This window comes from Pseudonaja textilis, unplaced genomic scaffold, assembly GCF_049901715.1.
Source record: "Pseudonaja textilis isolate UNSWEBS1 unplaced genomic scaffold, rPseTex1.2 PTEXSCF20, whole genome shotgun sequence".
NCBI classification, from domain to species: domain Eukaryota; kingdom Metazoa; phylum Chordata; class Lepidosauria; order Squamata; family Elapidae; genus Pseudonaja; species Pseudonaja textilis.
Window position 1 is genome coordinate 554032 of NW_028262864.1, and position 21838 is coordinate 575869.

Genomic DNA, 21838 nt, shown 5'->3' on the forward strand with positions numbered 1-21838 from the left:
CAGATATATTCTCATTTTGCCCAGAGAGAGAAATATCTGCCTCTACTAGGATTGAACTCACAGCCTCCTGATTGTGAGGCGAGAGCTCCACCTCTAGGCCACCGCACCACTCTTTTAAACTGTCACTAAATGAATGGTTGTAAATCGAGGACTCCCTGGAAGAGAAGAACTAAGTTTCCGGGTGTTTGTTTTCAACTTTTCAGAATTAATTCTCACAATGGGGGAGTGAAAATGGATTCTTCACCCTGAATCTGGAATTTCTTCCAAAATTTGGGAACTGGTCCCTTTTGCATCTTTGTTTGTGCTGTGTATGTGTGTGTTTGTATGTATTTATGGTGGAAAAACCAGAGGCTGGATTGATATTTTCCCTCAGGCGAGTTTCTTGCAATCGAAATTCTCTGACATTGTGATTTTCGTGGCACAAGGCTCAACCTGCCACAGAGACAGAGAACTGGGAATTATTTTCTCAGTTTGCGTTCCCAACTGGGCTAGGATGGGTAAAAAAAAGTTGTTTCTCATTGCCCGCTTTTCCAAAAGAAAAAAAACGTATTTTATCCAATTTTCAGGACTTCTTCACTCCTGCTCGCTGGTTTTAAGAGCCTAAAATGGGAATTTTGCTTCTTTTTAAAAGGGGCTGGCTGGTTTCACCACTTTCCTTGGAATATATACAGGTAGTCCTCAATGTACAACCACAATGGAGCCCCAAATTTCTGTCACTAAGTGAGAGATTTCTGAAGTGAATTTTACCCCATTTTACAACTTTTCTTGCCATCGTTGTTAACTAAACCCCTGCAGTTTTTAAGTTGGTAACAGGGTTGTTAAGTGAACCTGGCTTTCCCCCTTGACTTTGCTTGTCAGAAGGTTACAAAAGGGGATCAGGTGACCCTGGGGCACTGCGACTGTCATAAATATGAATCAGTTGCCAAGTGTCTGAATTTTAATCACGTGGTTATGGGGATGCTGTAACGGTCATAAGTGTGAAAAATGGTCCCTTTTATCAGTGCTGTTGTAACTTTGAACAGTCACTAAGCAAACTGTCATAAGTCGAGGACTGCCTGTAGTTATTTTGTGTCACAGGAAGTGACTTGGATTGAGTTGCATATAGCTTTCTGTCGCATTTGTCTTATTAAACAGTTGCAAAAAGAGATTGAATTTGTATTTGGAAGGTGTTTTTTTACTTTTTAAGAGGAGAACTTCAACTCCCAGAATTCCTAGTCAGCCAAGCAAAGCTGTCTGGGAATTCTGGGAGTTGAAGTCCACCACTCTTAAAGTCCTCAAAATTGGGAAATATTGCATTATAAGTTGGGTTAGATTTTTAAACGATGGGTGTTTAATTCTCCACTCTTTTTCACATGCTATGGAGGAATTGTAATGCAGTGAACCCATTTTTCAGAAGTATATTGGATACCTTGGAGAAAGTTTGGGACAAGGTGAGAGCTTGAGGAAGGGGACAGAGGAGAAAAAATTGTCTTTGTAGTCCGAAGGGTGCACACTGCGGAAAGCTTAGCGTGCCCAGATTGACCCGGCTGATCTGGTGGCAAGGCCAAATATCTGCAAAAATGGATTGGGAAAACAGTTGGGGATAAAAATATTGCTTTCCCTCTTTATAGCTGGTCCTCACTTAACGATGGTTTGCTTAGCGACCATTTGGAATTAAGGCAGACACCTCCCCCTTCAAAACTAGTTACAATCTGGTTCCAGAATTCTGACATCAGCACAAAAACACACACACACAGAGCACACAAACGCACACATATATAGAAACACACAAGCAAAACCACGTGGGTGTCTCGTCTTATGGCCCTAAGGACCGATGACAGAGATTCCTGTACGCATTATGGTCGTAAATCCAGGTCTGCCTGTTATTTGTTTCAGATATTGGATATCAACATCAAGGCAACAGCATTGCTAGCCAACCTGATAGTCCCTCATATGGAGAAAAGGGGGTGAGTATGTCACAGCAACCTTAATATTCTGGGGTTCTTTTTCCTCTTAATTTATGTACAGACGGTCCTCGACTTATGACTGTTCATTTAGTGACCGTTTGAAGTTACAAGGACACTGAACAAAGTGGCTTATTTTTCACACTTATGATGGTTGCAGCATCCCCATGGTCATGTGATCAAAATTTGGCCGCTTGGCCATTGACTCACATTTATGATGATCGCAGAGTCCTGGGGTGACGTGAGTCAATGGCGAGGGTAGATTCGTTTAACAACTGTGTTACATAACAACAGCATCGATTTACTTAACGGTGACAAGAAAGGTCGTAAAATGGGGCCTAACTCACTTAACGATGGTCTTGCTTAGCAATGGAAATTTGGGGCTCAATTGTGGTCGCAAGTCGAGGTCTACCTGTACCATTTTTCAATTTAAAGCAGGGGTAAAATCCCTTAGTACGATGTATATAGTATGTCTATATATTCTAAGTTACATTTGGGCTGGAAAATCATTAGATCATTTTTTTCCTCTTTTTTTTCTTCTTACCTATATTCTGATCTGCTTTGACTACGGGTATTTATTTTTCTTTTTTCTTTCTCTTGACAAGCATTTCAAGCTTCTAGTTCTCATTGTGAATTTCTCCAGCCCTTTGAAAGCTGCTCTGTCTTAAGCCCTCTTTTTCTGCTATAACAAAAAGAAGACTGTCAGGATTCCGGCACTTAACCCCATTTAAATCAGGAGTCTCGAGCCAAACTTCCAAAACTTCAAAAGGATTTGTTGGGAGTTAAAGGTGCGGCATTGCCTGGGTGTAGCCGACTCTGAGACACATCATTCATTGTCACCCTTGACCCAGGTTTTCCCCACCCCTGGGTGTAATCGTTATTCATATTCTTCAATGGGACACATCCATATCCAAGAGTCATCAATCATGCTCTCCAGTAAGAATTTTGCATGGCAGAAACTTCGGTCACCTAGTTACTATCTTGAAAACATTTATGGAATGCAGTTTTAGTTTGCAAGCTGTTGCACTGCTCCCCCCTCCCTTTCTGTTGGCAACTCTAAAAGACCATAGAAATATTTTATGAGTTGACAAAGACTTGATTTGGATAAATTCCTGGCTTTGTGAAGGAGGGTGGGTCCTTTTTTCAAGGGAGGTAGAATTTGCACTTGGAGCCTGCTGCATTCATGAGAAACGCAACAAATTCTTGGTCTTTGTGGCCAGACCCCTATAATCTCAAAAAAAATGGAAGTTATTTTTTTGTTTCAGAACATTATTTCAGGCAAAATCACATCAGATACCTGTACAATTACCACAGGAGCCCCCCAGAGACGTGTGCTTTCTCCACTTCTCTTCTTATATACCAATGACGGCATCTCAAAGGATCCATCTGTTAAAATACTGAAGTTTGCAAATGATACAACAATGATTGGTCTCATTCGAGACAACAATGAATCCGCATACAGACGGGAGGTTGAACAACTAGCCTTGTGGTGTGACCAGAACAATCTGGAACTGAACACACTCAAAACCATAGAAATGGTGGTAGACTTTAGGAGAAACCCTCCCATACTACCACCTCTTACAATACTACCCTGTTTCTCCAACAATACGCCCTCCCCCAATAGGAAGTCCCAGCATGTTTTCTTGGCATGAAATGAAATTAAGCCCCTCCCCCCAAATTAAGGCCTATATTAAAACATGCAAAATGGGGGGGGATGGCGGGGGGTTTGCCGTGGCGTTTGGAGCAATGCCGCGGTGTTTGGTGCAGGCACATGGCGTTTGGTGCAGCCACACGCGGCCAGCCAGGGCTCCTCCCTGCAACCAGAGCCTGGTGGAGACACTCGGCTTCAGGTGCTGCTTCCCTGGCCGGCAGGTCCAGCGGAGAGACCCCGAAGCTTCCCGTCCTTTCCACCCCTCACCCAGCCCGTCCCTGTCCCCACGCATCTCCAAACTCACTGGCAGCTCCAAACGCTGCAGCGGCATGGGCATCGGGCTGAGGCACTCACTCGGCAGGGCTCAGCTCAGAGGACGTGGCGCGGGCTGTTGCCTTGCCTCCCTGTCCACGGATGGGTGAGTGCTATCACTGCCTTGGGTGGCCTCTCCCAGTGGCCCCTTCCAGGTCGCGCTGGAGGGATTTGGGAAGGAAGCCAAGCTCGAGTCAGCCCGGTTCTTTCGCTTGGTAGGTGGGTGCGCCCCAGCAGCTCGCTTACCCGGCTCTGCCAACCCCGCCCGGCTCTGGCGCAGCCCTGGCGGGATGAGTGGAGAGTCCGGCAGAGAGGTGCTCGCTGCTTTGGCCAGAGCTCCGCCGCCAGGGAGGAGGGCCCACCTGTCAGCTGCGCTGGGCGCCCCAGGTGAAGCTCTTCGCACTCTGCCCGGCACCAGGCAGGGATGGTGGCTGGGCGCTTCTCCTGGGGTGGGCTGATCCTGCGCTGTGGCCCCGGGAGATTCGCCTCCCCATGTGGGGTTGGGCTGCCCTCTTGGGCAGGGCAGGCTTTGTTGTACAGGTAGTAAGGTGTCATTTTTAAAAGAATGGGCTTTGCCTTCAAACGATGCCTGGGAAGGTGGCAACAGGAGTTCCTGAAGCCGAGTGTCTCCACTGGGCTCCATTTGCAGGAAGGACCCCTGGCCGGCCCTGCATGGCTGCGCCAAATGCTGCGTGGCTGCATCAAACACCACAGTGTTGCTCTAAATGCCGCAGCAGCACGGGGAGAAGGGAAAGCAACGGTCGTGGAAGGTCTCCCGATACAAAGTGCCCCACCAATGCCGAGGTCAACATCCAAGCCGCCGTTACCCGCCTGCTCAAGGATGCAAGGGGGGGAATTAAGTCACCCCCGAAAAGATGGCCTAGCCCTTTTTGGGCTCAAAAAAAAAAAAAAAGACCTGGCCTTATTATATGAGAAACACGGTAGACAACACAGTATCAACAGTAGAGACCTTCAAATTTCTATGTTCTATCATATCTCAGGACTTAAAATGGACATCTAACATCAAAAACATCACAGTAGAATATGTGTATACCTTTTTAAATGAAAATTATCAGTAGTTTTGATCAGTGACATCATCAAAGTAAACAAAGCCATGTGCTGATTACATCACCAGAACATGCCCATAAACGGAAGTGATGTGCACAGCCCTCCTCCCCAGATGTGATGTGCATAATCTACCCCAACATGGTGCAGGACTCATAAGGTCATAACACTAGCCGGATATGACATATTGGCCTAAGCCCATCAAAATAGGCATGGGTAACCCTAACAGATAAGGCATGCTGCAAGGTCATAGCCCTATTTTCAGGGGGTCTTGCTGAACCTAATCCCATCAAGAATCATGCTGCAGTCAAGCTTCTGGGGTACTTGATTACATTAACCCTAGACTAATTCTATGGACATTCAAAACCAAAAGAAACACAGAGATCTGTCTTCTTGGGAAACAAAACCCTGCTTTGGGGGGGAACTGTAATAAAAAAAGGCTTTTTATTTCTAATCATTCTAGCCTAATGATGCTTTTAATTTTTGTGGAGTATTAAAAATCAATACCTCAAAAGATGGGGAAAAAAGGAGCAACTAAAAGGCAGCCAGGGTCTGTATTTAAACCCCCCTCGAATGTAGGGGGAAAAGCCCACTGTTAGATCTGGGAGGATGGTTCAAGAACGGAGGCAAGACTCAGATAGCAACAACAGCTCTTTATTAGTGACTTCAGATCTGAGCAACTAATCCCAGACGCAGCAGCCCCTTATATAGGGCTGGCTGCGGCTAGGCAGCCAATGAAAGCGATTTGAGTCACTTCCGGTTTGTCGGCCGGTGACAGCAGGGATTCGCCTTCTCTGCGATCCCTGCTGTGCTAGCCGCTTGGTGCCTCCGATCCTGATGGATTTGGAGGCTAAGGCTGCCCTGTTGGGGCAGCTGAAGAAAGGGGATCCGGACGGGGGTGAGGGGCATCGTAACCCCCCAGCCGGCAATAACCCCCTTCTCTCAAGATGGTGGAGCGGCGGTCTTTATGGCCGCCATAAAGAAGCCAGCAACTGGATAAAGAATGCGCAGGAGGAAGAAGGAGTTTGAAAACGAAAGTTTTTTCTTGGTTGAACTGGGACCTTAAGGACATATTTAACACCTGGGAAAGTATTGGCTTGGAAGCTATAATGTTCCCGATTGATGTTTTCAGCTGCGAAGAAAAGTGACGAAAAGGAAGTTACTCTCCCTCCCTTATGGAATTAACAAATGGACAAGGGAAACCAGCCTTTTGATAGAAGGTAAAACCTAAACTCCTTTGTTATAAGTGGGAAGGGAGAGGCTTGGGAAAACAAATTTTTACTCTAAGACTTTGCTGGAGGAGATGCCTTGAAGATAAAGAGAATAGAAATTAATTCTAAGAAAGATTTAAAGCACAGATTGGACGTTTCTTCTTTCCCTAATTTGACTTCACCCCTAGAAGAGAAACTATAAAAAGAAGAAGCTTGTACTCTGCCTGGACTGTTTGATGACTGTGGGATTTTGGGACTTTTGGGAACTGTTTTAAGTTTGGAAATAACTGATTGGCTTAATAATAAGAAGAGGATACAGAAAGAGAAGAAGAAACAGTTCAAAATGGCTCTATCTCTGATGAACTAAAAAAACAATATTTAAAAATAAAGAAAGAAGGCAAAGATGTTATGGGAGAAGCCCTTTGTTTTCTAGATATGGCGCTTGTCATGTGTCAGCAAATTAAACAACAGCTGGAAGAAGCCGAGGAAGAAGAAGCCATTTTTAATGAACTAAACGGTGTGACTAAGAAAGAAAGGAGAAAGAGAGGAGCGAAAGGAAGGACTTAAGAAATAAAAAAATGTTTATGAAAGAGAAAAAGATGCAAAAACAACAGAATGCTAGAAAGCAAAAGGAAAGAGGAATGCAACAGAAAGGGGAAATCAAGAAGGCAGAGGTTTGGAGAGGAGGTAAAAAGTTTAGGTGGGCTAAGAAGGAAAGGAAAAGGGGGAAAAAAGTTACAAAGGTATAAAACAAGATGGAGAAAAGGAAATTTTTTTAGGATAATGGGTAATATATGGGTTTTTTTTTTAAAAAAGGGGGATTCTGCAAAGTACACATGAGTATTGTAATAGTGGTATTTGTATTATAAGTAGATAATCAGAACTTTTAAGATCTAATAAAAGACTAAAATATTAAGGTATAACTTTAAAAGGTTTGATAATGAATGATATTAAGTTTTAATAAAATACTAAAGGGAATGTTTAAAATATTAGTTTAAATATAGAGTTTAATGGATTAATGTGTTGACTGTTATGGATTTATTATTGTAGTATTGGTTTCTGAAATAGTAGAATGTACTAAGCAGAATCTGATTGGGATTTAGGTGTTATTTTAAATTTTAATTTAGGGAATGATAGAAAGGCATCATACTCCGATTAGTGATTCCAGGGGAAACTATTCTTTTTAAATTGGAAATGAGACAGATGTAAATGGAGAAATGGACAAAAGATATAAAAATATTTTTCTTTAAAGCAAGATTAAATATATAAAACAGAATTAAGATGAGGCAAAAGTGGAGAGGAGTTATATAATAGATAAATAAGATGGGTAATGGTATATAAGAAGAGCATGAATTCAATTGAAGTCCATACAAAAAGAGGTAATCTGGGGCCAAGTTACTTTCTAGAAGAAAGTTTTATGGTTTTTTTATGTTTATGTCTTATGTGTGTGTGTTTAATTAAGAATAAAATAATAAAATCTCAGAGGAAGACTAGATGAGAATAATTATAAACAAGCCAGAGGAATATATAAATGTGATGACTGAATAGCAGATAAATTAGAAAGGAAATATGATTGAATAATGATTAAAGAGAAACAATGTGGAATTTGGTAAAGGAATTTACGTGTTTATATGGAAATGGGATAAATTATAAGTACGTGATATAAAGCAATATGTTACCTGCCTTGTAAAGATCTACAATGGAAAGAGGTTTTATGTTTTTAATGTTTAATGATGTTTTGTTTTGTTTGTTTGTTTGTAAAATCAATAAAACTTGTTTTTTTTTTTAAAAAAGAAAGCGATTTGAGTTTGCCGCTCTTGGCAGGGCCAATCGCGGCAGCCCGTTTACTGGCCAATCGCATCGGTCTATGGTGACCAATCATGATCGGCTATCAGCGGGCCAATCAGGTTTGCAGGCTTCAAGCCTGCTAGTCCGAACACCCTCCCCTCTCGGTTCCGTTTAAGGGGTGGAGTAATATAGTCTCACAGGTAGGCAGGTCTTCGCACCTGTCTACCTGACTCTACGCTAATTCAATTGTCCCTGTTCAAATCCGGGTTCAGATGCACTGCTTGCTGGATCAAACAGGAACGATGAACCGGTGCCATGGTCAGGGCTCTCCTCTGGTGCCCGGGGTGATAGAGTCCTCAGCTTCGTTGCTACTGCCATGGCTCCCCGGGCTCCCTGAACCTGCCTGGCTGCTGCTTCTTGGCGAAGCGTTCGTCTGTCCAGGCTCAGCTGCAGCTGGTGAGTTTTGCAAACTATGGTGCGGTGATCTCGGTGTTAGTTCAGAATAAACAGGTGTTGGTTCTAATTCTGAGTTCACTGCTTCCCCTCCCCCCCGGTGTCAAAGTTAGGGTCAGGGTTGGAAGATGTGGTTAGTCTGGAGCGCAGCTGGTCAATATGGCATTTCCATGCTCTGCCATCAGTGGTGAGTAGACGGTAGGAGCGGGGACCTGTAACTTGAGTTACTTGGGCAGGAATCCAGAGGGGATCCCCAGAAATTTTTTTTGCGAAAACACGGTGCTTGCTGCTGGAACCCAGGGGCTTTTCCAGGGTGTAGGCAGGGTGCAAACGGTCTAGAGGCGATCTGAGTTTCCTGGCCATCAGGAGTTCAGCTGGGCTCTTGTTGGTCGTGCTGTTTGGTGTGATGTGTTGCAGGAGCAGCATTCTAGTGACTTTGTCATGGATGTTACCTTGTTCCATTTTCTGCAGGGTTTTCTTTGTAAACTGAACCGATTCGTTCAGCCCTACCATTCGCGCAGGATGAGCCAGCGATGTGAGTGCGTGTCGGATGCCCGTTCCGCTAAATACTGTTCAAAGGCTAAGGCAGTAAATTGGGGACCATTGTCAGAGACCACGACATCTGGTAACCCGTGTGTGGCGAAGAGTCTGTTCAGTTTTTTGATGACTGCCTCAGTAGTGGTTGCTTTCATTTTATTGACCTCAAGCCAGTTAGAATACGCATCTACGGTTATTAAGAAAGTGTGGCCTCTCGTAGGTCCCGCAAAGTCAATATGAATGCGAGACCAGGGACCCCTGGGTGTTTCCCATTCTGCTGGTGGAGCTTTTGGTGGGGCTGAGTGGTTTTCCTGGCATCTGTTACAAGAGGCAACCCAGGTTTTGATTTGTTTGTCCATACCTGGCCACCAGGCGTAACTTCTTGCCAGCGCTTTCATATGCACAATGCCCGGGTGTCCATCGTGTAGCATTTGCAAGACCCTTTTTTGTAACTTAGTTGGTATAACAACTCGGTCTCCCCACAAGATGCACCCTCTTTGTGAAAAAAGTTCTGTTTGTCTGTTTTTAAATGGCTTAAATATTTCCTTAGGGTCATAATCTGGCCATCCCCTCTCCACCCAGCCAAGAACTTGTGCCAAACAAGAGTCTCTTTTGGTTTCAAAGGCGATGTCTTGGGCTGTTAGTGGAGGTGAGGGCATTGTTTCTATTTGCAGTACGGGGAGTGTGGGAGCTGGGTCTTCCTGTGGCTTGGGTAGTGGTGAGCGGCTCAAGGCATCTGCGTGGGGAATAGATTTCCCTGGGCGATACTTTAATTGATAGTCGTAGGCAGCGAGAAATTCCGACCATCGCGTCATTCTGGGGGAGAGAATGTGTGGAGTAGGTTTGTCGCCCGCCAGAATCCCAAGTAGTGGCTTATGATCCGTTATAATAGAAAATGGTCTCCCATAAACGTATTCATGAAATCTTTTAATTGCAGAGACAATAGCAAGGGTTTCCTTATCTAAATGGCTATAGTTTCTTTCTGTTTTTGATAGAGTTCTTGAAAAAAATGCAATTGGTGCCTCTGAGCCATTTGGTAGGACGTGGCTCAGGATGGCCCCCACCCCAAATGGTGAGGCATCACACATGACAGTCAAAGGTAGTGTCTCGTTATACTGAATTAGTACTGCATTAGAGGTAAGGAGGTCTTTTACTTGCTGGAAGGCGTGTTCCTCCCAACGTCCCCAAGTCCAGGATGCCCTTTTATCGAGTAGTCTATGAAGGGGCTCAGCAACAGTCGCCTTCTGGGGTAGGAAGATGTTATAAAAGTTAATAAGTCCCAGGAAGGCTTGGAGGTCAGTTTTGTTTTTGGGTCTTGGGGCATTTTTGATAGCTGCCAATTTCTGTTCTGTGGGGTGGATTCCTTGCTTGTCAAGGAGGTAGCCAAGAAACTCCACCCTTTCTGTGCAAAGCTGGCACTTTTCCTTCTTAACCTTGAGGCCAGCATCTTTGAACCTCTGTAGGACTGTTCTGAGGCGTTTCTCTAATTGTTTTTTTGTGGGTGCTGCTTTTAATACATCATCAAAATAGGGCACGACCCCTTTTATACCTTGTAATAGTCTCTCCATCAGGCTTTGAAAGATGCCTGGGGCTACGCTTACTCCAAACTGGAGCCTGTTGCATTTGAATGCACCACGATGTGTGACTATAGTTTGGGCTTCTGCAGTCTTGGGATCAACTGGCAGCTGTTGATACGCTTGGGCCAGATCTAATTTTGCGAATATTTTGCCACCCCCAAGTGAATGCAGGAGATGTTGAACAACTGGTACTGGGTAGGCGCTCTGCTGTAGCGCGTGATTGAGGGTGGCCTTGTAGTCACCGCAGATTCTTATGGACCCGTCAGGCTTTATGGGGGTGACAATTGGTGTCTCCCATCGGGCGTGGTCAATAGGTTCTAACACACCTTGTGCAATTAATTTGTCCAGTTGCTCGACAATTTTGGATTTGAGAGCAAAGGGAACTCGGCGTGGCTTTAGGCGAATGGGTGCAATGTCGGGGCGAAGATTAAATGAAATAGGGGACCCCTTGTACTTGCCTAGGCTTTTGTTGAACACTTCTCGGAAGTCATGGATGAGAGCCGCCTCCCAGTCATCGTCTTCAGTATGATGGATGCCAGCCATTCCGATTCCTAATGGCGCGAACCACTGAAGGCCCAATAGACTTGGCCGGTCTCTGTCTACGATGGTGAGTGGTAGAATTGCATCATGTCCCTTGAAAGAGACCTGGACATGGCGGGTACCTGCAACTGGAATCCGGTTGCCTTGATAGTCTTTCAGTATGAGTCTCTGACTGCTGAGGTCTTGGCGTCGGATGTTGGGAATTAGCTGCTTGAGTGTTCTCCAGGATACCATGGATAGTGATGACCCAGAGTCGACTTCCATGATGCACTGTTTGTTTTCAATGGTGACCTTTACTCAGATTTTTTTAGCTTCAAGTGATGAAGCATGGCCGATGGTGATGGTTTGATGAGCCTCCTCTCGTCTGGGTGTGTCGTTAAACCTTCGGGGTCTGCTGTACTGGTTCCACTGGTTGCTAGGGCGGTCCCTCTGTGTGGTGGAGTTGCCATCATACCTCTTTGGGCTGCTCCCTCTCCGTCTGGGGCTGGAATTTCTCTTGTTTCTGCATACCTTCGCGATGTGCCCTCGTTTCTCGCAAAAACAACACATGGCGTCTAAGAATCTGCATTCAGATCGGGGATGGTTTCCCCCGCATCCGGCGCATTGGTAGTTGGGTTTACGACCCCGCTGGTCCTGTTGCTCATGTTCCGACCAGAGCCTGTGGACTTCTTCTTCATCGCTGTCTGAGGATGACTCGACATCTTCATGATGGGTGGTCGATGTGTACTTGTCTGAAGGTTTCCCAGCATCGTTGGTGGGTTGGTGGTTGGTTCCGCTGGTTCAACGCATTCGTGCTGCTGATTTACGAGTGGCTTCAGCTGCGGTGGCGTCTGCTATGGCATCTGCAAGCGAGATGTCTCCCTTGGCCATGATCTTGCTCTGGACGGTTGGGTCTCTGAGGCCAAGGACGATGCGGTCTCTCATGGCTTCTTCGAGGTTGGTGAAGCCACATAAACCACCCAGGTTCCTCAGGTCTGCCACAAAATCCCCAACGCTCTCACCTTCACGCTGGTCCCTCTGGTAGAACTCGTGTCTGCGAATGAGAGTTGGCATGGCTGGGGCGTAATGGTTGCGCAGGATGGGAGCAAGGGTATCCCAATCCATGGTTTTAACCTCAGCTGGCTTTGCTAAGGCTTTAGCCATCTTAAAAACGGCTGGCCCACAATGGGTTAGAAAAACGGCTCGTTTCTTGCTAGGCGTGGCATCTTTGAGGTTGTTGGACTCCAGGAACATTTGAAATCTGTCCATATATGAGTCCCAGTCTTCGTTAGCTGGATCGAATGGTGCGGGTGGTATAGCGCTGCTGGCCATTGTCGCCGTCGTTGCGCTCTGTCAGCCACGTGCTCCTTCAGCTAGCTCAAATCAATAGACTTCGTTGCCTCCGCATCCCATCCTCGTCGCCAGTGTTAGATCTGGGAGGATGGTTCAAGAATGGAGGCAAGACTCAGATAGCAACAACAGCTCTTTATTAGTGACTTCAGATCTGAGCAACTGATCCCAGCCGCAGCAGCCCCTTATATAGGGCTGGCTGCGGCTAGGCAGCCAATGAAAGCGATTTGAGTTTGCCGCTCTTGGCTGGGCCAATCGCGGCAGCCCATTTACTGGCCAATTGCATCAGTCTATGGCGACCAATCACGATTGGCTATCAGTGGGCCAATCAGGCTTGCAGGCTTCGAGCCTGCTAGTCCGGAACACCCACAGATCTTTTAAATCCTACAGCTGGTTTTTACCTTTGTAAAAATCTAAAGACATATATTTTGGCAATTGCAACCCGCCCTCAAATCCACATATACATGTGAGCATTCCAAGCACAGGCTTAATAAATATTATTCTACCCCTACAGCAAAAGACAAGGAATATTAACAGGAATTTTTTAAAAAAAATGCCTACAAGAGACAGGCAGGCAGGAACGCGGCGCCGGGTATGCGTGTTTGAATCTGCTAGTAGAAAAGGGGTGAGGACTTCTTCGGGGCATGACCAGGCATGACATACCCTCCCGTGATTCAGTGCCTGTGCAAGGCATCTGCTAGTAGAAAGGAGGGGTTAGGGTTAGGGCTAGGGTTAGAGACATGCCCGGGCATGACATACCCGCAGTGATTCTGGGCGTGCTCAAGACTCCAGGACAGGTCTTTTGCAAGGGGGCAGCAGAATTTGTGCAGCCAGCCCTGAACAGCTAGCAATTTAATTCCGGGAGTCTTGAAGATGGCTAGCTCTGATTCCAAAGATGTTTTTAAAACCACAGCAAAAGACAACGTTGCACTCTCTGACACAAGGGCCCGGCCGTCAGAATGCAATAAGTCCTGTTGCAGGGGTTATGATAAAGATTTTTTTTTATTCAGACCTGTTTTGCACGGCTGCAGCATGTTGTGTTGTAACTTTAAAGAGGAGTTACAGAGTACTTACCATCCAGCCTGTGAAATGGTGAATGATACTACATTATATCCCAACAATGGTAAGTAAATGTATTTTTATTTATCATAGTTTTAAATGCTGCTGGAGAGGATAGCGCCCTAATAAGATATGTTTTATATTTTGCAGATTCTGAATTAATAACACCTAGGCAGCAAACACTTCAAGACACACCGGTTTTATATTCCTGTGGTAATCACCGTGGTCACAAAGTTTCTGCAGAATTTTCTGATCTAGACTATAGCGGGCATTCTGAGCTACCCCAGAGCCCGTGCAATCTATCCTGTGAGCTAAAGAGCTGTGATTTATGTAAAGACTGGTTTGTTTGCAGCTACGGACATAATTTGTGGGGTACAGAGGGATCAATGTATTGTGAAATAGCGCATTATGAACCTTTAGCTTCTCATGATAGTGGTGATGAGGGGTATATTTCTGATGATGATGGAGCCATCTGAACTCTGTATAGCCAATAAAAGACTGTGTTAACGTCAACGCTTTGACATTTTCAGTGTCCTTTCAGTATAATGATGCATGAAAAGCTTCTAAGCCGTATTTATTATACACCAGGCTGTGTAGGGAGTTATGGAGGTGTGAATACCCTTTTTCAGGAAGCTAGAAAACATGATAAAAAACTGACCATGAAGCAAGTCAAGTCGTGGCTGTCAGGGCAAGACACTTATACACTTCATAAGCCTGCAAGAATTAATTTTCCTAGAAATAAAACAGTATTGTCTGGCTTAGATCATCAATGGCAGGCCGATCTCATAGATGTCTCTAAATTTTCTAAGGAGAATCATGGAAAAAAGTATATCTTAACAGTTATTGATGTGTTATCTAAATATGCCTGGGCCACTCCTTTATCTGATAAGTCAGGGAGGACAGTTACAGCCGCCTTCTAGAATATCTTTGAAACAGGACACACACCCCGAAAAATACAGACAGATGCTGGTAAAGAGTTCTTGAATACTCCGCTGAAGAAACTTTTAGCACGTTATGGCATTCATCATTTTGTCACCCATAGTGAAACTAAAGCAGCTGTTATAGAGAGGTTTAATAGAACCCTAAAAAACAAACTCTGGAGATATTTCACAGCTAGAAATACCCATCAGTATGTGGACATTTTGGCAGATACTCTTCATGGGTATAATAGCTCTTACCATCATAGCATCAGGGCATCTCCTAGCACTGTAAATGTGTCTAACAAAAGGGATGTTTGGATGAGACTTTATGGGGTTGCTTTAAAAAGTAAAAGAAAGGAAAAATGTCTTAAGGTGGGAGATCATGTCAGGATATCCAAACAGAAGGGTAAGTTTGAAAAGGGCTATCAGCAAACCTATACAGATGAGATATTCATCGTCAAAGAACTGGATACAAGAGGGGAAAGAGTGGTGTATAGGTTAAATGATTACGCAGGTGACCCTCTAAAGGGAACTTTTTACTTTGAGGAGCTCCAAAAGGTTCCTGATGACCAACAGCGCATATACAGAATAGAGAAAATTATCCAAAAAAGAGGGCGGGGGAGCCACAGAGAGTTTCTAGTCAAATGGACTGGATGGCCAGAGAAGTTCAACAGTTGGATTAAGGATACTGAAGTACAACATCTTTGATATGGCAGAGCTTTACATTACCCTTCCCAGCAATGCTTCAGCATCAGTTTTTCCCCAAAACAAAAATTCTAATTTTACTATTCAGTTAGCAAGATCATTGGATCTTCCAGGGTCATGGGAAGTAGGACTAGCAGAGATACAGTATCCACATAGTTGGCATACATTAACTTCTACTGGATATTTTGAAATTGCTAACAAGAGAAAGAGTTGGTATTTTTCTTTGAGAAGCGGGTACTACAACAGCGTCCATGAACTGTTAGAAAATATGAACAGGATTATATCAAATGTTAAGGATGGACCTAAGACAGTCCTACATTATGATCCAGTGGTCCGAAAAATTAATCTTAAATGAGATGAACCGCATACCATACTAGTTAGTGGAGAACTTGGACATCTGTTAGGGATGTTCCCTGGTTTCAGCACCTTATATGTTTACACAGACATTGTAGAGCCCCAGATAGTAGGTGACTTCTATGTGCCATTACTACGCTGTGTACCTGTATGAGGGCAAGACAATGATGTCGTCACAATGACCTGTGATCGTCCCCATTATGTACCAGTCAGCAAACATCACATCGATACCATTAATGTAGAAATAAAAACTGACCAGGACAAAAGCGTGCATTTTTATCATGGGAAGGTGATTGTCAAGCTTCATTTTAGACCTCGGAAAAGTGAAGGATGGTTGTAATCAAGGAGCATGGGCATCCTCAAGACTATGTGGCTTGCTACAGGGCACAAGCCGGGGGAGGCCTTCCAGGGTTCCGAGGATCCCCCATTATGTATGGGACAGGTTTAGGAGGTCTGTTCCGTGGACTTTTTTGAAAAGCGATGCCTTTTTTGAGACGCGGATTAGAAATCATTAAGCCGCATGTGAAATCTGCTGCCAAAGACATTGCCAGAGATGTTGTGGGACGGCTTGTATCCCGTATTGTTGAGAGGGGTCAGGAGGGGTCAGGGATGTTCATAGCCAGGAAGAATTATGCAGAGGGCCCGCCTATTCCATTTAAAAAGAGAAGACTTGTGAAAAAAACTCATCGTACCAAGAGGAGACGTGTGCAGAAGGGGAACCCATGTAACAAGGAAGACATATTCTAATACAACATGTCATTTATTCATTCTGCTTCAGAGGAATGTGTTAAATCAGAACTGGATCTTTTTCAGCTGGCACCTACACAGACCAGCATTGAAAACAGTACCTATGTCGAGATCCCTCCTTTATCAGCTCTAACACCCAATGCACCCCTGGAATTTTTTATCATGGGACATGGTGAGCATTACACGGATTTAAAAAATACTCTGCTGTATGTGAGTTGCAAGGTTGTAAAGGCTGATGGATCGGATATTGATGATGGGGCAAGGGTGGCCCTGACCAACTACCCCATAGCTTCATTGTTTAACCAGCTAGATGTTACCTTGGGAGACCGACTCATCACTCAGAGCCATCATTGCTATTCTTATCGGGCCATAATTGAGCTGATTCTGAATTTTGGTGGTGATGCGTTGGGTACCCAATTTACTGCTGGGGGATTTTACAAAGATGACTTAGAATTCATGGAGAGTACTCTACTGACAGCAGCCGGGAACTCTAGTTTCAAAGCGAGAGCAAGACACACGGCTGGTAGTTGTAAATGGGACCTGCTTGGACCTCTGCATAGCGATCTGTTTTTTCAAGACAGACTGTTAATTAACGATGTTGATGTGAAAGTCAAACTCACAAGAAGCAGAAATGAATTTTGCGTGATGAAGGATGGCAATGAGAATTACAAAGTACAATTCCTGACAGCTTCTCTCTTTGTAAAACGTGTAAAAGTAGCCCCAGGAGTGCACCTAGGGCATGCAGAAGCTTTGCTCACCTCCAATGTCAAATACCCCATTGATCGAATGGGGATGAAAGTTTACAGCAGTGGTTCCCATAGTGGGTGGTATCGCGCCCTGGGGGGGTGGGATGCCTTAGGGGGGCAGTAACAGGCAAGGGGGCTGGCAGGGGGGCACTAAGGGGTGGCAGGGGGGTGTTTGAGGTCTCGGCCACGCAGGCTCACTGACTGCCAGCCACGCAGCCCATTGACTGTTTCATTGTTCTGTAGCTGGCCACTCGAATGCAGAACCCACGCGCAGTGAGCCTTGTTAGGAATGTAAGTCACCTAACAGCTATTTGGGTTGGAAATATATAAACCAGGATAGACATTTTAATATTGTCTCTTTAAGAGCATGCAAAAACTGCAATTGGGTGTGGTTCTGCAAACGGCCATAAGATGGAGCCAGAAACCTGGGTTGTTTAGTCTTAGTCTCAGAAGAGAGTGTGTCTCAGTGAGTCTCTTTTTTCCTTCTGTTGGAGAATATTGCCATTCCTGTATTGACTGTTATTCTTGGATTTGATGTAAGTCTGATACTGAACTGTTTTTGACACTGGACTTTGTTATTGGATTATCCCTGGACTGAAAACTGACTGATCTTACCTGTGAATGACTTTGGACTGTGTTTAAACTTTGCTTAAACGTTTCTGGAAGTAAAAACCTACATTTACTGTACAGTGTATCTGTGTGCTGTGTGTGTGTATTATTCAAAGACTGCTCTCACTACGTCCCCCTGTATGCGCTCATTCTCCTAACGGGGAATTACCTCAACAAGCCTTGCCAAGCCTGGTGGGGGAGAGGTGGGAGGTGGTGGAAAGAGGGCGCCTTAGCTTGCAGGCTGCCCTCTCTGGTGGAAGCGGTGGAGGCACGCCAGAATGCCCGAAAGCAATACCCTCCCAAGGCGTGCAGTGGAAGGTGTGGGTGGTCCAGCATTAAGGCCCCCTTCCCCAGAGGAGAACAAGGGAGCGTGCAACGCCCACCCGGCCTCCGGCTCTCCAGCCAGCTGGGCTTGCACGCAGGATGCGGGTGGGTGCAGCTGTGGCTCTCCAAGGCGCATGTCTCAGTTCGGTTCGGTTCAACTCTACGTGGCCATCCCGGACCTAGAACCTAGCCTCCCTCTGCTGCCCGGTTCTTCCAACCGAACCCTGCGCTTGCTTGCTTGCTTGCTTAGTTTCCAAGCAATTGTTCCCTCCACCTCTGCTGGTCTGGGCTGCTTCCGCACGCCTTCCTCCTCCCGGGCAGAGCATAAAGATGGGCGGAACATTTCACTGAAGTTGGGAGTCTCTGAGCGTGTGCAGAGTACCTCCCCTTGCTTGGCCCGATGGAAGTGGACCTTGGGTTGAAGCAAAGAGGGTGAGGTCGGCTGCATTGCTGCCCCAGGGAGGTTGGCATTGCAAAATTGGATGCCAAAGGGGTCTGGAGAAGGGGAAGAGGGGCAGCTGCAGCGGGCTGCAGAAGGGGCAGCTGCATTAAGGAGTAGGAAGATCTTAGCCATGGTTTATTCATTGACTAAGCCAGAATCAAACAGCATGCTAAACTCTAAACCAGAATGGCTGGGTTGATATATTCAGCCCGTGTTTCTCAACCATGGCAACTTGTGTGGACTTCAATTCCCACTCTGGCTTTGCTCTACTTTCTCAAAGTGCCACTGCAGTCGCATTCTTTCTTTCTGTCTGTCCGTCCATCCTTCCTTCCATCCATCCATCCATCCATCCATCCATCCATCCATCCATTCATCCATCCGTACATCCAAAAGGCCTGCCTGCCTGCCTGCCTGCCTTTCTGCCTACCTACCTACCTACCCACCCACCAATATAGATCGATCTATCTATCTATCTATCTATCTATCTATCTATCTATCTATCTATCTATCTATCTATCCATACATCCAAAATGTCTGCCTGCCTGCCTACCTGTCTTTCTGTCTACCTACCTACCTACCTATCTACTAATATAGGTCTACCTACCTACCTACCAATATAGATCTACTTACCTACCTACCTACCTACTTATCTACCAATCTACTTACCTACCTACCTACCCATGCATTCATCCAAAAGTTCTGCCTGCCTGCCTGCCTATCTACCTATCTACCAATCTACCTACCTACCTGTCTCTGTCTGTCTGTCTGTCTGTCTCTCTATCCATCCATCCATCCATGTTAGAAGTGCCAGCCCTGCAGGCACATTGGGAAAGTAGAGCAAAGCCAGTCTGGGAGGGAGGGAGAGGGAGAGAGAGAGAGAGAGACATGATGCATCAGTTTGAAATGAGGCCTAGTTTAGACTGAGGCCCTTTTCCACATTGAAACATTTTTGCCAGCACATTGAAACATCTTTGGCTTCTATTAAAGGTTTTGTGGACAAAACATGGTCAAGACTATCAGGAAGCTCTCACATTTTGTTGAGGCTTTAAACAGGATCCATTGGACCAGATCTCCATTCTAAAAATTACTTTTCCCCTGTGGAAAGGAAACTTCATGAGGACAGTGGTGTCACCCAAGCAGGAAAAGCCCAAAGGGAACATCAAGCCACCCATAAAACAAACTTGCATAGGAAAAGGAATAAAATAAAAGGTATTAAAGAAGCCCCTTAGACAAAAGCCCAAATAATTAAGAAAACTAGGGAAACAAGAAAAGAAAACATGCCAAATCAGCAAAACAAACAGACAAAAGACACAAAATATATTGCAAAGGAGACAGACAGGAGATTGCCACAAAACAAATATAAGAAAACATTAGGACGAACCTGATAATCCAATCAAACCACCCCGTGGAGTTTACCCTCCGGCGGAAATGAAGACAACCCCTGACAGGATTTAAAACATTAAGAAATACAAACACAAGCACTCACACACAAAAGGAGAAAAAAAGTATAAAAATCAGGGGCTAATCATACAAAGCTAGCTAGCCCAGGAATGCAGACTTCTTGCTATCTCTCGCCTTCCTGAAAAATAAAAAGATCCAGCTTTCAAGCAGTTGTCTGTATCCTTGCACCGGAGCTCTCCCAGCAGGAAAATTGAATCCTCAGAAGAAAGGCATTTTGACAGCCTTTCAACACTCCAATGTACTGTATTACAGTGCCAATTCTGAAGAAGGCAAAACCAAAATGTACTGGTAAATTACAAGGAGAAACACACACACACACACACACACTCCCTTCTAACCCTGCTGGAGCAGGTGATTGGACTAGAATAGATATCTCATTATCTTTCTCCTCCCTCCCTCCTTCTTTATTTCTTTTTCTTTCTGTCCCTTCCTTCCATCCCCCCCTTTCTTTGTCCCTTTTTCTTTCTTTCCCTTTTCTCTTTCTTTACTTCCTTTTCTCTCTCTCCCTCTCTCTCCCTCTCTCTCTCTCTCCCTCTCTCTCTCTCTTTTCTTTCTCTCTCTTTCCCTCTCTCAGGCTCACCCCATTGACTTGACTTGCTTGGGTAGGTCCCTCCAGTGCAGTGGGCTCAATGGGATGGACCTGCAGGGCCAGCACCTAGAACACGGCAGTGTCGGCATGTTTGAAAAGTAGAGCAAAGCCAGAGGTCAGTAATTTTTGCTGCAAAGAATCACAAAAGCTTCTGGGGTGTGCACAAGAAGGGACACACATGTCAATGCAATTCAGCAACATAAAATAAAGAGATACAAATAAAACAAATCAACAAGAATCGGCAAAGCATCTCTGACTAGATTTTATTCATTGCTAGAATCTAGTCAGAGATGCTTTGCTGATTCTAGTGCAATGACCTGCTCCAGCAGAGTTAGAAGGGAGTGTGTGTGTGTGTGCATGGCTGTCAAAACTCCAAAATCGGGTCAAGTATCTCTGGGGAGGCCAGTCATAAATTAGAACACTTGCTAAACAACCAGCCATTAAGTGAGGACCACTTGTATTTGGTTTGCCAGTCATCTGGCCATGCCCACCCAGTCACATGACCACCAAATCACACCTACCTGGTCACGTGACCAGCAAGCCGTGCCCAGCCAGCAAGCCACGCCAGCCAGTCACGTGACCAGCAAGCCATGCCCACCCAGTCACATGACCAGCAAGCCACACCCTCAAATTAGGCCATGCCCACAGAAAGTTGAACCCTGGGTGGGGGGCACCGAAGATGAGTTTGTAGCACCAAGGGGGCAGTGGACTGAAAAAGTTTGGGAACCACTGGTTTACAGCATACCTGCAGGTAGCCTTGTGTGTAATCAGGAAAATCTATTTCTGGGGCAGCTACATAAACAATTAGTGGTTGGATTTGTGCTGTACACGTCACTTCCATTCATGGGCATGTTCTGGTGATGTAATCAGCACGTGGCTTTGTGTACTTTGATGATGTCACTGATCAAAACTACTGATAATTTTCATTAAAAAAGGTATACACATATTCTACTCGTCACCAAAAAATCACAACAAAGAATGTTTTTTCTGCACCAACTCAGAAAGCTCAAACTGCCCAAGGAGCTGCTGATACAGTTCTACAGAGGAACTTTTGAGTCTGTTATCTGCACCTCTATAACTGTCTGGTTTGGCTCCGCAACCCAATAAGACAGACACAGACTTCAGAGGATAATTAGGACTGCAGAAAAAACAATTGCTACCAGCCTGCCTTCCATTGAGGACCTGTATACAGCACGAGTCAAAAAGAGGGCTGTGAAAATATCTACAGACCCCTCACATCCTGGACATAAACTGTTTCAACTCCTTCCCTCAAAACAACTGCACACCAGAACAACTAGACACAAGCACAGTTTTTTCCCGAACGCCATCACTCTGCTAAACAAATAATTCCCTCAACACTGTCAAACTATGGTTGCTTATTAGTAACCTATGGCTATATCACTAAGTGTTGTATCTTATGATTTTTGATGAATGTATTTTATTTTTTCCTTTTATGTACACTGGGAGCATATGCAC

General features: G+C 45.1%; 1 pseudogene; it reads left to right on the forward strand.

Moving 5' to 3' along the window:
- The first annotated feature begins 1352 nt into the window (after positions 1–1352).
- Positions 1353–21838, forward strand: part of LOC148123736 (dehydrogenase/reductase SDR family member 4-like) — a 42186-nt pseudogene continuing 21700 nt past the window's right edge.